The sequence below is a fragment of the Lissotriton vulgaris genome, unplaced genomic scaffold (assembly GCF_964263255.1).
Source record: "Lissotriton vulgaris unplaced genomic scaffold, aLisVul1.2 SCAFFOLD_1444, whole genome shotgun sequence".
Lineage (NCBI taxonomy): Eukaryota > Metazoa > Chordata > Amphibia > Caudata > Salamandridae > Lissotriton > Lissotriton vulgaris.
The window spans coordinates 447782-462257 of NW_028246333.1; the positions used below are offsets into that span (position 1 = coordinate 447782).

At 45.5% G+C, this 14476-nt stretch overlaps 1 protein-coding gene across 1 annotated transcript in view; it reads right to left on the reverse strand.

Moving 5' to 3' along the window:
* The window catches only part of LOC147665981 (peptidoglycan-recognition protein SC2-like), a 108714-nt gene that overhangs the window by 21079 nt on the left and 73159 nt on the right, over positions 1-14476 (reverse strand). The gene's annotated exons all lie outside the window — the stretch shown is intronic.

The following is a 14476-nucleotide window of genomic DNA, read 5'->3' on the forward strand; positions in this document are numbered from 1 at the left end:
TGAGTACACTGAGCACGCACTCTGCAGTAATATGAATTAATCTTAATCCTGATTAACTCTGCCGCAACTAGTGCTGTAGCATATAGTTCAAAACTCCATTATACTGTGTGGCAATATTCCAGTATGTATTTCAACACAACAATTAATTTTCTGTACCAGTAAACCGTTTTTAACAGTCACTACCATGTGTAACTCCTCTGGTCAGGTTATTTTGGCTGTGATTGTCATTATAACGGAAACTTGCCTCGTAATCCTCATTGTCAAGTCGCCAGGGGCTTGCTTTCCAAGCCTCGTTTTCACTTTGTAAAAGAAATCCCGCTTTGAAACTACCTCTCGCGGGATCACGGGACTTGTATTCCAAGCCTCGCTTTGGATAACCAGCTCCCATTGGCCCGTGCTCTGTCACCTCCCTCATAACACCGGGCTTGCCCTTCGCTCAGGATCCACGAGATCCAGCGAGGGAACAGCTAGGTACCGAGAGGGTGCAGAGCGTTGCGGGCGTAAGAACCTTTTGTTGGACACTTCTAACCAGATAAGTCCTGTGCTCGAGATTCTGCCAGATCTCTAAATTCTCTGTTTGTTTGTTGTTTCCTTCCCAAATAGGGTGTGCCATTGTCGCTCCCACCCCCCTCCTGAGTTCTATGGGGCGTGGTTCACTTTTTGTACAAGTGAGGAGTGTTTATCTTTTACGCTCATATATTTGTGTGCCTGATCAAAACTACTAGTCACGGCCAGCAGAGCAATCGCTATTCACACTGCTGCTCTGCTTTAACGCTTAACACTTCGGGGATTACCTCCCCGCCGCCCTACTATAGGTAGCCAAGTAATAACGGGCAGCCACTTCCGGTTTCCCGCACGGATGGACTTAACACTGTAAGTCTCCACTTATTATCCTGTTGCCCTATTATACGTGCAACAGATCGCGCTGGACTACACTTCTCAGCGCTAGTTGAGGCCCACCACTCCGGATTGTGGCACAACTATTTCTTTGCATCCCATGCATCTCGGCCACGGCCTTTGATAGGTATGCCAGCACGTATCACGCCACCAAGTTGCATCAAATGCCATGCAAAATGATCAATATTGATTGATTTTATGTTCTTTGTTTGTTTATTTGTCTGTTTGTCTCACCATTTGTCCACAGACTTCTAGGTTCCTCGTAACAGAGGTAATTCCCCAGACTTATTAGTTTGTTTCTTTTAATGCACCTTTTTTACACATAGTGCTATTTTTAACTTTCACCGCCTTTGGCAGGGTGGGCCTTAGCGCGCCCACACCTGTTAAGGTGACACTCGCAAACTGGTCCTGAAGAAAGCCCTTCAGTCACACATACCACGGGCAGAAACATGTTGACCTTTCTTTAACAGGGAAACACCAGTATATTCTATTTGGTTAGTTCTCCCTACACATAGCTAGTTTTTAATATGTCGGGTTGACCAGCCAATAAATGATTTTTTGGTACAACCTTGGACATTTTTAAATTCACGTAACTTTTTTTCACACTTTACCCTCACAAGAACCAGCTCCGCAGTCTCCTGGCGTCGCAGCACACCGGGGAGGTATTCGATCTCTCCCGGTGGACCTGATGATGAAGCATGTCACCACTAGGGTGAGTGAGGGTTTCCTGAAAAAATCTTGTATTTTTTCTTGAAATTGGTCTGTTTATCTGACCACTTACAGCTGGCCTCAAATCTCACGTGCTATAACGCTTCTCTGACGGACACTCTTCCTTTGTTTATCTGATAACTGACTGGGGTCTAAGAGTGCCCTGTAACCCTATCTCTCCCTTTTTTGATTGTGCTCCAGACTGGCCCCAGCTCCCCTGAAAAGGAGCCATCGATCTGACCTTCCCGGTCCGATCAAGAAGACATCTTCGAGTCCTGCGTGGGTTGCCTTTGCCGAGGCTTGATGACTCCGAATCGAGTACCGACACTGCCAACAGCAAGAGCCTTTGTGGAACAGCTCGTGTTCACCAGCTGGTCATCCTCAATCCTTCCTGGTTCATGTGGCAGCGGAGACAAACACCTTGACATCACCTGATCGCAACCCAACATCGCCTGGTTCCTTCCTGGTTCCTTCCTGGTTCCTCGCTGGTCACTGGCTAGTGACCTGAGCTCTGTCCCCTCTGCTTTCAGGTACTCTTCATCTTCGATCCACCCTTGGATCCAACCGGACTCTTCTCTCCTGGCCGCCTGCAGCATCTTTTCCTCTAGGCTCCATAGAACTTCACGACGAAACCCGACACACTTTGGCACCTATGCACCCGCTTCCTATGGGTGAGGTAACGATATAACTCCGGTGCTCCTATAGTGGTTTACACCTCTAGTGTCCTCTAGTGTCCTAGTTTTAAGTGGCTAAGTTCTAGTCCAGTTGGAAGTCTCCGAAACCTAACACTTTCTGATTTTTACGCACCATTGACTTGTATGGTAAACGCGGTTGCCTATAGCCTCTGCACCCGCATCCTGTGGGACTCCTATGTCCTAATCTTCGTTAGTCCAGTGTAGGCCCACCGATTCCCAAGGCCCTAGGCCTGTTCATTGTTCGTGACGTGGTACTTTTACCACTTTCTTAATATATGGTTTGAGTGGCCACCCGGCCTATCCATAATTGTGCAGCTTATTGTATGTTATACTGTGTTCTTTGTTTAACGCTTGTGCTCCTGTGCTCATAAAGAGTCAAGGGGATTATTCTAGAAATAAATACATATATTTTGTAATATATAACTTGTGTGGTGTCCTTTCATTTGGTATTTAAAAAGATTGCATATGGTAAAACAGCTGGCTTCACATGCCCTCTTGAGTTTAGCCTAAGACTGTTTTTGTCCATGCTACTCCTAGGATAGCTGGTCTATAAGGTTGACTTACAGCCAATCACCATAAGAGTCGTTTGGACTGGTGCAATGTGCTCACTAGAATAGTGAACACCATATACCAGGCCAACTTCTTACACAGGAGGGAAATAGAAGTGAACGATTTTCTCTCCCTCTTAATAAAGAACATGGAGACACCCCTGTAACACAATGAGGAGATGTCTTATAATGCCATACTTTTTGTTTGATAAAATTCTCCACATTGAGATTACATGATACTGCTGTCTGTACACCTTCTTTAATTACTTTGTTCCCCCTCTCTACTAGACCATTAGACGCCGGCGAATATAAAGCCACTTTCAATTGTTTGATGTCAAATTCTTTCAGAAATCTACACATCTTTTCAGAGACAAAATGTGTCCCATTGTCTGTGACAATCATTTACGGAGCCCCCTCCAAGTCAAAAACCCTTCTGAGAAAAGAAATAGTAGAATCCGAATCTGGAGATTTCACAAATTCGAAATACATCCACTTCGAAAAATAATCAATTAATAGAATTACATACTTATTTTCCTGATTCAGAATGGAATACAGACTAGAAAAATCAACACCAACTTTCTCCCAAGCTGAATCAGGAAATTTAGTCGGATGTAAAGGAACTTTTACTGTGCGCCAGTGTTTGTCAGACATCAAACATTCAGGACATGAATCAATTAAATTCCTGACCTGACTATCAATTGCAGGCAATAATGTTGTTTTATACGCATAACAGTTTTAGTCGCCCCTAAATGACCTTGGTGCGCCTTATTGATGATCGAATCATGAAGTTTGAAGGGAGGAACACATTTTTCGCCCCTACGAACTATACCATTCTCCACAGAAAGTTCCTCCGAGACTTGTGCAAATCTGCGCAAATCTCCTCCACTCAATCCTCTGGGTTTTGGCCAGCAACGGGTAGAATAATCAATAACTTTCTGTAACACATTATCTACCATGGCAGCCGCCTTCCAGTCACTCTCAGAAATGATATTACTTATTTCATTTAATGCATCCACTAATGTAACACATTCCACGTCCTCCACCAGAAAATCCTCCTCATCATCCTTGGACATAGCTAATCTGGACAAACAATCCACTCGGAAATTCTTGCCACCTTGGATATGTCTTACTACAAAATTAAATTCTTGTAATTTGGAGACTAACCTCATAAGCCTTGCTGACATAGAAGCCGAATTTGATTTGTTAAAAATATAAACTAAGGGCTTGTGATCAGTGACTAATTCAAATTTTCTTCCCCAAATATACATTTTGAATTTGTGAACTGCCCATGCACATGCCAATGCCTCTCTTTCTATAGTGCTGTATCTTGCCTCAAACTCTTTCAGTGCTCTAGAAGCAAATGCGACAGTTTGCTCACGGCCTTCAACTTTCTGGGTAAGTACAGCACCAAGGCCAGATATGCTAGCGTCTACTGTAATAATGGAAACGGCATCCTCTCTAAAAGCATGTATGGCCTTAGCTGACACAATCATTTTTTTTACTTCGCAAAAAATTCTGTCTAAATCATCAGACCACACGAAACGGGAACCCTTCCGCAAAGGCTTAAGGGCTCAACTAACTGAGAATAGGATGGGATGAACCTAGCGTAGTATTCTGCTAAACCAAGAAAAGACCGTAAAGCGTCTTTATCTGTTGGATGTTTAGCATCCTCGATGGCTCTAATAACAGAGAACTTGGGAGTAATACCTTGATCTGATACTGTGTGACCCAAATAGTCAATTTTATTTACAGCAAATTTACATTTGTCGCTGCAGACAGTCATGTTTCTGGACATTAAAATTGAAAGGACACGTTTTAGAATCGTATTGTGTTCTTCTAAAGATTTTGCAAAAACTAAGATATCATCAGATATGCTTGCACCCCTGTAATGTCCTGAAATTAAAAATCCATAAGTTTCTGGAAAACGCGTCCGGCTGAAGCTAAACCGAAAGGGAGCCGTAAAATCTTAAAAACTCCAAAAGGGGTAATAAAAGATGTTAGTTCTTGAGATTCTTTTGACAATGAAACTTGATGGTACACTGATTTTAGGTCAATCAGCGAAAACCATCTAGCCTCCCCTATATTTGCAAGAAGCTCATGTATCCTAGGGAGTGGGTAACAGTGCACAATAATATTTTTATTTAGGGAGCGCAAGTCCGCACATAGCCTAATCTCTCCTGTCTTTTAGCGGGCGACCACAATCGGGGCCACCCATTGTGATGAATTTATAGCTGTTATGATACCCTGATCACATAAGTCTTTCAATGTTTTCTTTAACTCAGTCCTTACACTTAAGGGAACCGCCCGTACTTTATGTGCAACGGGTTATGCTCCGGGAATCAGTCTGATTTTGTGCTCAAACCCTCTTACGCTTCCAACTATATCATTAAAAACAAGTTTGAACTCAGAAAGGATATCCTGGACAGCTGTAGCTGTAGAATTAGAACAATCAACTATGTAGACAGGTAGATCACTCTTAATGTATTTGGGTAAGTCACCAACCTTAATAGGGTTGTCATCCCCAGGAACCAGATACAGACCCATTCGAGCGATATCTTTCCACCCCACAATATTCTTTCCTTTCTCTGCGACATAAATCTTAGTTACAATTTCTCTTCCTAGGCATTGAACTAAACCTGAAAAATAACAATCATATTGATATCTTTTTCACCAAATGCCTTGGGATTAACATCAGATTTCACTAGGTCAACTTTCCTATTCCATTTTTCATAAAACGTTGAGGCCTAGATGAAGGTAATTTTATTTTACCACTTCTTAAATACCGAATTTTACTGATTCGGTATTTAAGAAGTGGTAAAATAGAGGGGGGGGGTGTAGGTATTACGGAATCGGTAAATACCGAATCGTTAAGATTCGGTATTTACCGATTCTGTAAATACCGATTCGGTAATGCCCATTGATTCCTATGGCCATGAAGCCCATAGGAATCAATGGGCATTACCGAATCGGTATTTACCGATTCGGTAAATACCGATTCCAGCAAGGGTGCAGGGGGTGTCACTTTGACACCCTCTAGCACCCTAAATACAGGCATGTGTGTCATGTGGCACACAGACATGCCCTAAGGGCATGTCTGTCTGTCACATGGCATAGGTGTGCATGCACACATGTGCATGCACACCTGGATTCGGTATTTTACCACCCAATTGGATTGGGTGGTAAAATACCGAATCTGAAAGGCCTTTGGGACTCAGAAGAGTCCCACCTACATCTAGAAGTTACCGAATCGGTAAAAATACCGATTCAGTATTTTACCGATTCTGTAAATTTACTGATTCAATAAATTTATCGAATCGGTAAAATTGGCCCCCTACATCCCAAACACCCATTTACCGGTCGGTAACGGCCGAAATCGTCCTTTACCGGCCGGTAAATGGCCACCTACATCTGGCCCTGAGTCTCTTAAAATTGTGAATGGAGAACCAGGATCTGCCTTTACCTGCAAAGAATGCTATCCATTATTGCAGAACATAAAGGTCCATTGATAGAGTCAACATCCCCATTACAATCTAGAGTCACAACAATATTGTTGAAAGAATTTGAGCATTCATCAACATCCTGTTCAATAAAATTAACATTTGGAGGTTTTCTAGCAAATCTGCACACTCCTTGAAAGTGACCAATTTTTTTTACAAATTGTACAACGTTTTTTTAGTGCTGGGCAGTTTGGAGCATTGCCTATGTGATTCTTAGAGCCACATCTATAACAGAATATAAGTTGTTTCTTCTGAGCAGGTTTAGGGACAAACTGTGTTTTGCTTTTCGTGTTGATTGCACAAATAGTTCTCTCTTGTTCACAGTCAGAAGAGTCAACCATATTTACTCCTTGCTTAGGAGAGTCCATCACTACCTTACTTGTTAAGGTAGATCGCTCAATACTTAAGGCAAGATCAATTACTTAATTTAAAGAAGGATTTTTACAATCTAAAATCCTTTGTTTAATTTTTCTTGATACACAATTAAACACAAATTGGTCTCTGATGAATTTGTCTGGTGATGGGTCAAAATCACATGTAATATTTAGAACTCTAAGATCAGAAAAATACTCTTCCACTTTCTCCTCTTCTTTTTGTTTCCTTGCATAAAAATTATGACGTTCAAGCATAATATTTGGTTCATCACAAAACTGTTTCTTCAACCTAGCAACAGCTCAATGTAAACATTCCATGAATTATCACCACTTTCAACTTGAGTTGGAGGAGGAGCAATAGGAGTAATGCTTTTAAATATTATTTGTGCAGCTTGGCCAAGGCATCCAAAAAGAATCGCAAACTTGCATTGAGGAGAATATTCTGAAGCATCAATTGCGACCAGATGATTCTAAAATAAACCAAACCATTCAGGCCAAATAATATCTGGGGTCCCTGGTTTACTTAGAATAGGGGGTGGCTGAGTAATTTGATGCCATTGGTTGTTTGCCATAACCACTACTAGACTAATACAATAATTAATTGCCAAGATCACATAAAATTGTTACTCCAAATGTTTAAAATAAAGATCAATTATAATCACAGAGTATTTTTGTTGGCGAATTATAATGGCACAATCAATTAGTAAACTAGCGTGTAAATTGTATTAAGAATACACTCTAAATTGAACTAATCAAATTGTAAATCAGTGTAACACAAAACAATGAAGTAATCAATTAGCAGATAAGCGTGCGTATCGCTGTAACAATACGCTTCTTATTGAAGTCATTTAAGTGGAAAAAACCTTTTGAATCGTAGATATAATGAAACAATTAATTTTTAGGCAAGCGTGCGTATCGCTCAAGGAATGCGCCTTGACTTTTATTTTGAAAAACCACTCGAAAAGCAAACGTGCGTATCGCTGTAGAGACACGCCTTTATATTAAAGAAATAACAGCTTAAGAAGTAAGCGTGTGTATTGCTGTAACTGTACGCTTAAATGCAATAAATCCGAAGAGCTTCCAATTAAATTAAGCGTGCGCATAGCTGTAACGATGCGCCAGTATAAGACATTCACACGATGCATTGGTAACTTTTTAATTCGTTACTGCTGATTGTCACGAGCCAATCGTGAAGGAGATCCCAATAAAATCAGTCAGTCATCCAGTTAGATGCGAGGATATCTCCAGACACGCCTCCAAAATTCATAAGCCAATGAAAAGCGTGTGGCTTACCAATCACGCTTCACGACTTATACACAGAACATACCGTCTTCGAGTAAATGATATATTACTCTTACCAGGATGATATCCAGGTGCAGGTGGTGTTCGAGAAATTCGAATCAGGTAATTAAATCAATAATTTCTTGCGTTTGTGCGGGTGGAGCGATTTCCCGATCATCGCCAAATGTAACAAGCTCAAAGGAAGTAAGAGCGAGTCCTTTTTAGGTCTCGCCTGTCGATGCGCATGCGCATCGAGCAAGGCGAGAGTATTGGGACTTATCCACTCTTTATCCACACTGCAAGGAATCGTGGCGATTCCTTGCAGTGCCCGTGACTTTTAAGCTCAATGCGCATGCGCATTGAGCTTAAAAGCGCGTGCACGTCCGTCTTTGTTTACCCGCTCCGCCCCCTCCCCTTCCCGCCGTGTCGCATTTCTCCTCCCCCCTCCCCTCTCTTCCCTCCGTCTTGTTTATTTTACCCGCTCCGCCCCCTCCCCTTCCCGCCGTGTCGCATTTCTCCTCCCCCCTCCCCTCTCTTCCCTCCGTCTTGTTCCTCTCCTCTTTCTGTTGAAACAAACAGCAGGGAGGGGAGGCGTTTCCAGGGCCAGCTCACTCTCGCTCTCTTCGTCTTGTTAGCGTTTTCACCACCAGAATCAAGGAGTGACAAACCAGCCAGTATGTACATTTTCAATTCAGAACGCCACCTTTTTTATGCACACTGATTTACACAACATTTCAGCGCAGTGCCCCGTTATTATTTCAAGGCGCTACATTTGCTCGTGACAAACATCTCGCAAACCATTTCAGCGAGCAAAGACGCGCCTCGCGCTGCCTGCGTCTATGTGACAGCGCGAGACGCTTCTTAAAATAGAGCAGCGGTCGCTGAGCTCCGGTTCAAGCCCTCGTAAACTTTATTTTTTCAATGCAATACGTCTGTTCCAAAACAAGCAGGCCTTCGGCCCGCCGCTGCCGCTGCACACAGGCTCCGTTGTGCCGCCGCGGTGAATCACTCCTCCTGCAGGCGGCTGATCTCCTGCTTCCTGTCTAATGAACTGTGTTTCCATCACTGCTCTCTCTCCCTGCCAATGTCGCCTTTCTCTCCCATTGCCCTCTGTCTATGACCCTTCACCAGTCGCTGTCTCTTCTTCTCTGCCCGTCACCTCTGCAAGGGGGTCTCCTTTCTTCATGCCCTCCCGTCCTTTGTTGACATTGTCACTCTCAGCTCTCCTCACGCGCCCTCTCTCCTGAAGTGTCAGTAATCGCGGCCGCCGTTTCTCCCTCCCCTCACCTCTCTCCCTTCTTCCCTCGATCTGTCTGTAACAGAGTCACTGCTCCTCCCACTCTCTCTCTCTCTGTCTGCCTGACGCCCTCTCGCCTATCCTCCTATCCAGCCATCTCTCTCACATCCTGACATCTCCCTCCCATCCTGCCATCTCTCTCCCATCCGGCCATCTCTCTTCCATCCTCTCACCCTCTCTCTCATCCTGCCGTCTCTCTCACCCTCTCTCCCAGCTCGTCAACCAGGCTCCCTCTGACAGCCTCCCGCCTTCACTGCCATCTTCTCTTCCCCCCACCCCACCCCTGTTATCCCCCTCTGCTAGCCCGTCTGTCCCTCTTTCTTCTCAGGGCCTTTCTTTCCCCTCTGTCCCAGCATGCCCCCTTAACTCTGCTCAACCCCTCACCCTCACTCACCCTCACCCACCCTCAACCCCTCACCCTCACTCACCCCCTCACCCTCACTCACCCTCAACCCCTCACCCTCACTCACCCTCACTCACCCTCAACCCCTCACCCTCAACCCCTCACCCTCACTCACCCTCACTCACCCTCACTCACCCTCACTCACCCTCACTCACCCTCACCCTCACTCACCCTCACTCACCCTCAACCCCTCACCCTCACTCACCCTCAAACCCTCACCCACCCTCACCCTCACTCATCCTCACCCACCCTCAACCCCTCACCCTCACTCACCCTCACTCACCCTCAACCCCTCACCCTCACTCACCCTCAACCCCTCACCCTCACTCACCCTCACTCACCCTCAACCCCCCACTCACCCTCACCCTCACTCACCCTCAACCCCTCACCCTCACTCACCCTCAACCCCTCCCCCTCAACCCCTCCCCCTCAACCCCTCACCCTCACTCACCCTCACTCACTCACCCTCAACCCCTCACCCTCACCCCCTCAACCCCTCACCCCCTCACCCTCACTCGCCCTCACCCTCAACCCCTCACCCTCAACACCTCACCCCCTCACCCTCAACCCCTCACCCTCAACCCCTCACCCTCAACCCCTCACTCTCACTCACCCTCAACCCCTCACCCTCACTCACTCACCCTCAACCCCTCACCCTCACTCACTCACCCTCACTCACCCTCAACCCCTCACCCTCAACCCCTCACCCTCAACCCCTCACCCTCAACCCCTCACCCTCACTCACCCTCAACCCCTCACTCACCCTCACTCTCACTCACTCTCACTCACCCTCACTCACCCTCACTCACCCTCAACCCCTCACTCACCCTCACTCATCCTCACTCACCCTCAACCCCTCACCCTCACCCACCCTCAACCCCTCACCCTAACTCACACTCACCCTCACTCACCCTCACCCTCACTCACCCTCACTCTCACTCACCCTCAACCCCTCACTCACCCTCAACCCCTCACTCACCCTCAACCCCTCACTCACCCTCAACCCCTCACTCACCCTCACTCACCCTCACTCACCCTCACCCACCCTCACCCTCACTCACCCTCAACCCCTCACCCTCACACAGTGCAATAGGTCTCGGAGCATTTGAGTTAGAGCTTTTAGAATTGTTTATGGCTTTTTTTATTTGTAATTCTTTAGCATTGGCTACAGGAAACAAAAATGCTAAAGATTTACAAAAAAACCCATAAACAATTCTAAAAGCACTAACTCTAATGCTGCGAGACCTATTGCATTTCCAATGCTTGTTTATGTGAATAATCCAGTTTATTGAAGATCAAAACTCCACCCGATCATGAAGCGTCTGCTCTGCGGTAAAGCCAACGGTGACAATAGCCAACCGCAGAACAGCCGTCCATGCGCGAGTGTTACCATTCAATTAATAACATGTTTATAACACGCGCAACAGCGCGAGTATACATCGCGTGACAGGCCGCGCAATGTATACCATTAGTATTACACTACAAGCGGTAAGCATAGGCAGGAGCCCCCGTCTCGATTGACAATCACTTGGGGGCAAATTTTCAGATACTTCATGCAACACACAATCACATTAGAATCTGACTGTGTTATCACAGCCAATGCTGCGTTGAGTCGGCATACTGAGCACAAGCCGAATTCAAAACAATCTCCCACTAACAATTTCTCATTTTATATTATTAACTGTTGTTCCCTCCCGAAACACCAGGCTGACGTATTTGATCTACTTGTGCACTCTCAGCCTGACGCGATCTTCCTGACCGAGACATGGTTGAATGCTAGCTCTGGCCCTGATATAGCTAAAGCACTGCCATCTAACTATACCATAGTCCGGAAAGACCGAGAAGACAGAATTGGTGGAGGGATCGCTATTATTTTTAAAAAGGTCTTTAGTTGTAAGTTTGATGAACTGCTTGTCCCTGGCTGCAAGGCAGCAGTGTTTGAATTACTCCTGACACCTCTTTTTTCCTTCTCTGGGATACTGCTCTACCGCCCACCAGGGCCATCAGGCCTGTGGGCCTTACATTTTCCTGGTCTTATTATCCCTCTTCTTCTCAGCTCGGCCAACTTTACAATGCTAGGAGATCTGAATCTCCATCTGGAAGACCCTGACTGCGCCGTTAGCAGCACCTTTATCTCTGACTTGGCTGCTATGAATATCTTACTTTAAAATTCGGGCCCTAACCATAAAGCTGGTCATTCGCTTGACCCTATCTTTCAAAATCTACCTTGCTTTCATTGCCCAGCCGCTACTCCCCTGTGTTGGTCCTTTCACTTTTTAGTGAGTTTTTCGCTTGCGGTCCCTTGTCTCTCATATAAATGGAGCGACAGAGCAAAAAAAATCTATTAGAAATTGGAAAGATTTGTACATGGCTAAATTTAACCTTTTTCTTTCAGCTAATGCCCCCATCTTTAAAAATATATTTGACTAAGACCTGGCGGCCTTTCAAGGCTGGATTCAATCAGCACTGGACATCTGTTGGCCGGTTTCATCCAGGAAATTAAACATCCACCGCCCTCCTGCCCGGTGGTTTTCAGAAGAGCTAAAGAGGGAAAAAACTAAATGCAAAAATATGGAAAGACGGTGGCGTAAGGTCTATGCGCCTGATGCAAAAGCTGCGTATATGTTAGCTAAAAGAGGGTAGCACTCCCACTGTGGGTCCGCTCGTGCCAACTTTGTCTCCTCTACCATTACAGGGGCTAATAATTGTCCTAAAACCCTTTTCAAAATGGTCAAAGAACTAGCGGGTGCTGCTACTGCTCAGCTCCTCCCAGTCTAAACACAATGCAATGCGATGACCTTGCTCAGTTTTTTCTTCATAAAGTGGAAACTATATACTCTGCATTGGGTGGCAACATCCCTCTTTCGAATTCTCTGCCCGCCTCGATCTCGGCTCAATCTAGACTCCGCGCGATTGCCCAGGTATCCCCGCTTCTGACCGGGGAAACATACTTAACACCTGGTCACTTCTTGACATGACCTTGCTCAAATTACTCCTTAATAAGACTCACTCTGGATCCCCGCGTGATACCCTCCTTATCACTATACTACAACAGCTGAAACAGCCAGCCCTTCAACGCATTCTGGAACTTCTTAATACATCCCTAATGGAGTCTTCCTTCCCCGCCGACTGGAAGCACGCTATGGTGGTTCCGTTGTTGAAAAAAGCTAACACGGACCCGGCACTTCCTTCCAACTATCGACCTATTTCTTTGCTTCCTGCCCTCTTGAAGTTTTTAGAGACACATATTAACATCCAGTTATCCCAGTTCGTCGAAACTAACGGGCTTCTCCACCCCTCCCAATCCGGCTTCAGGACCGGTTCTTCAACTGAGACAACGCTTTTAGGTGTTACGGAAATGCTTCGTATGAATATGGATGCGGGTGGCCTTGGTACTATTGGACTTGAGTGCGGCCTTCGATACGGTCTCCCACGCCGTACTAATACAATCCCTCCGATCCATAGGAGTAATGGGCGCTGCTCCAAATTGGCTGACTTAATTTCTAACGAATCGTACCTTTCAGGTTTTTTCATCTACTGTCAGCTCAAAGATCTACTCTTCACCTTATGGGGTCCCGCAGGGTTCTATTCTTAGTCCCTTGTTATTTAATGTTTATGTCAGACCCCTAGCAGCTATTGTAGAGGAATCTGGGTTGTCCATTTTTTCTTATGCCGACGACACCCAGATTATTTTCTCTCTTTCAGCTGGGAAGACCGCAGAGCCTTCGGCCCTTAGGATAGGGCTAACTAAAGTGGCGTCTTGGATGTACGCCAATCTTTTAAAACTGAATGGTGAAAAAACTGAGGTTCTTGTTCTTGGTAAGGCTGAGGCGTGTTCCTCTTTCTATGTCTGCTGCAGAATGAAGCACATGTGGAAAGAGGAATTAACAAGCGGAAATAGAGCTATTTCTCCACGTTACGCCTCTATCGGGTAGGCACACCACTTTGGTGCAAACACAGGTTTACAAGTCTAAGTAAATCTAGGTTTTGGTAAAAAAGCAAGCATTTATACGGGGCCTCTGTCCCTGGCCCCTTGACACTGAAGCCTGGTCGGCCACCAACAGTGAAAGGTGGGTCTGCGGTAGTGTTCAAGAGCTGATCCGCTGTTCACCAATGGGCTGTCACCAGTTCGGGTTCACAATGTGGCACAGCCTCAGCATAGTGTTTGCTTGCTTAACTTTGCACCGGGTAGGCATTACACAGGTGGATCACGCATGTTCAAATCCATTCATGTATGTTTTTTTAAGCAAACTTAGATTTGCAAAGACTTGTAAACCTGTGTTTGCACCAAAGTGGTGTGCCTTCCAGACAGAGGCGTAACGTGGAGAAATAGCTCTATTTCCGCTTGTTAATTCCTCTTTCCACATGTGCTTCATTCTGCAGCAGACATAGAAAGAGGAACACGCCTCTAAGGATTGCTTTCTGTGCAGAAGGGTGCCCGTTCCTGCACAGAAACAATCCTGACGGTCACGCAGGCTCCTTTGCACAATGGTGCACTACGGTGCAAAGGGGCCTGCATTGGTGCTCAGCAGCAGCCAGAGCAAGGAGAGAGCAGATATACTCCATATCTTTGTGAATATGGAGCACTTCTGTTCTATCCCGTTCATGCAGCGCCGCAACTTCTTTGCTGTGCAGCGTTGTGCGAAGTAATAGTAAATAGTCAGGATCGTGTTTCCATAGGAAATGTGGGGTTTTTGCTGATACATTTGTCACTGTTTGATGAATCTCCACAAAACTTTCCAAAAAGTGCTCTTTGCTGCCTAGTTTGTGCCTGGA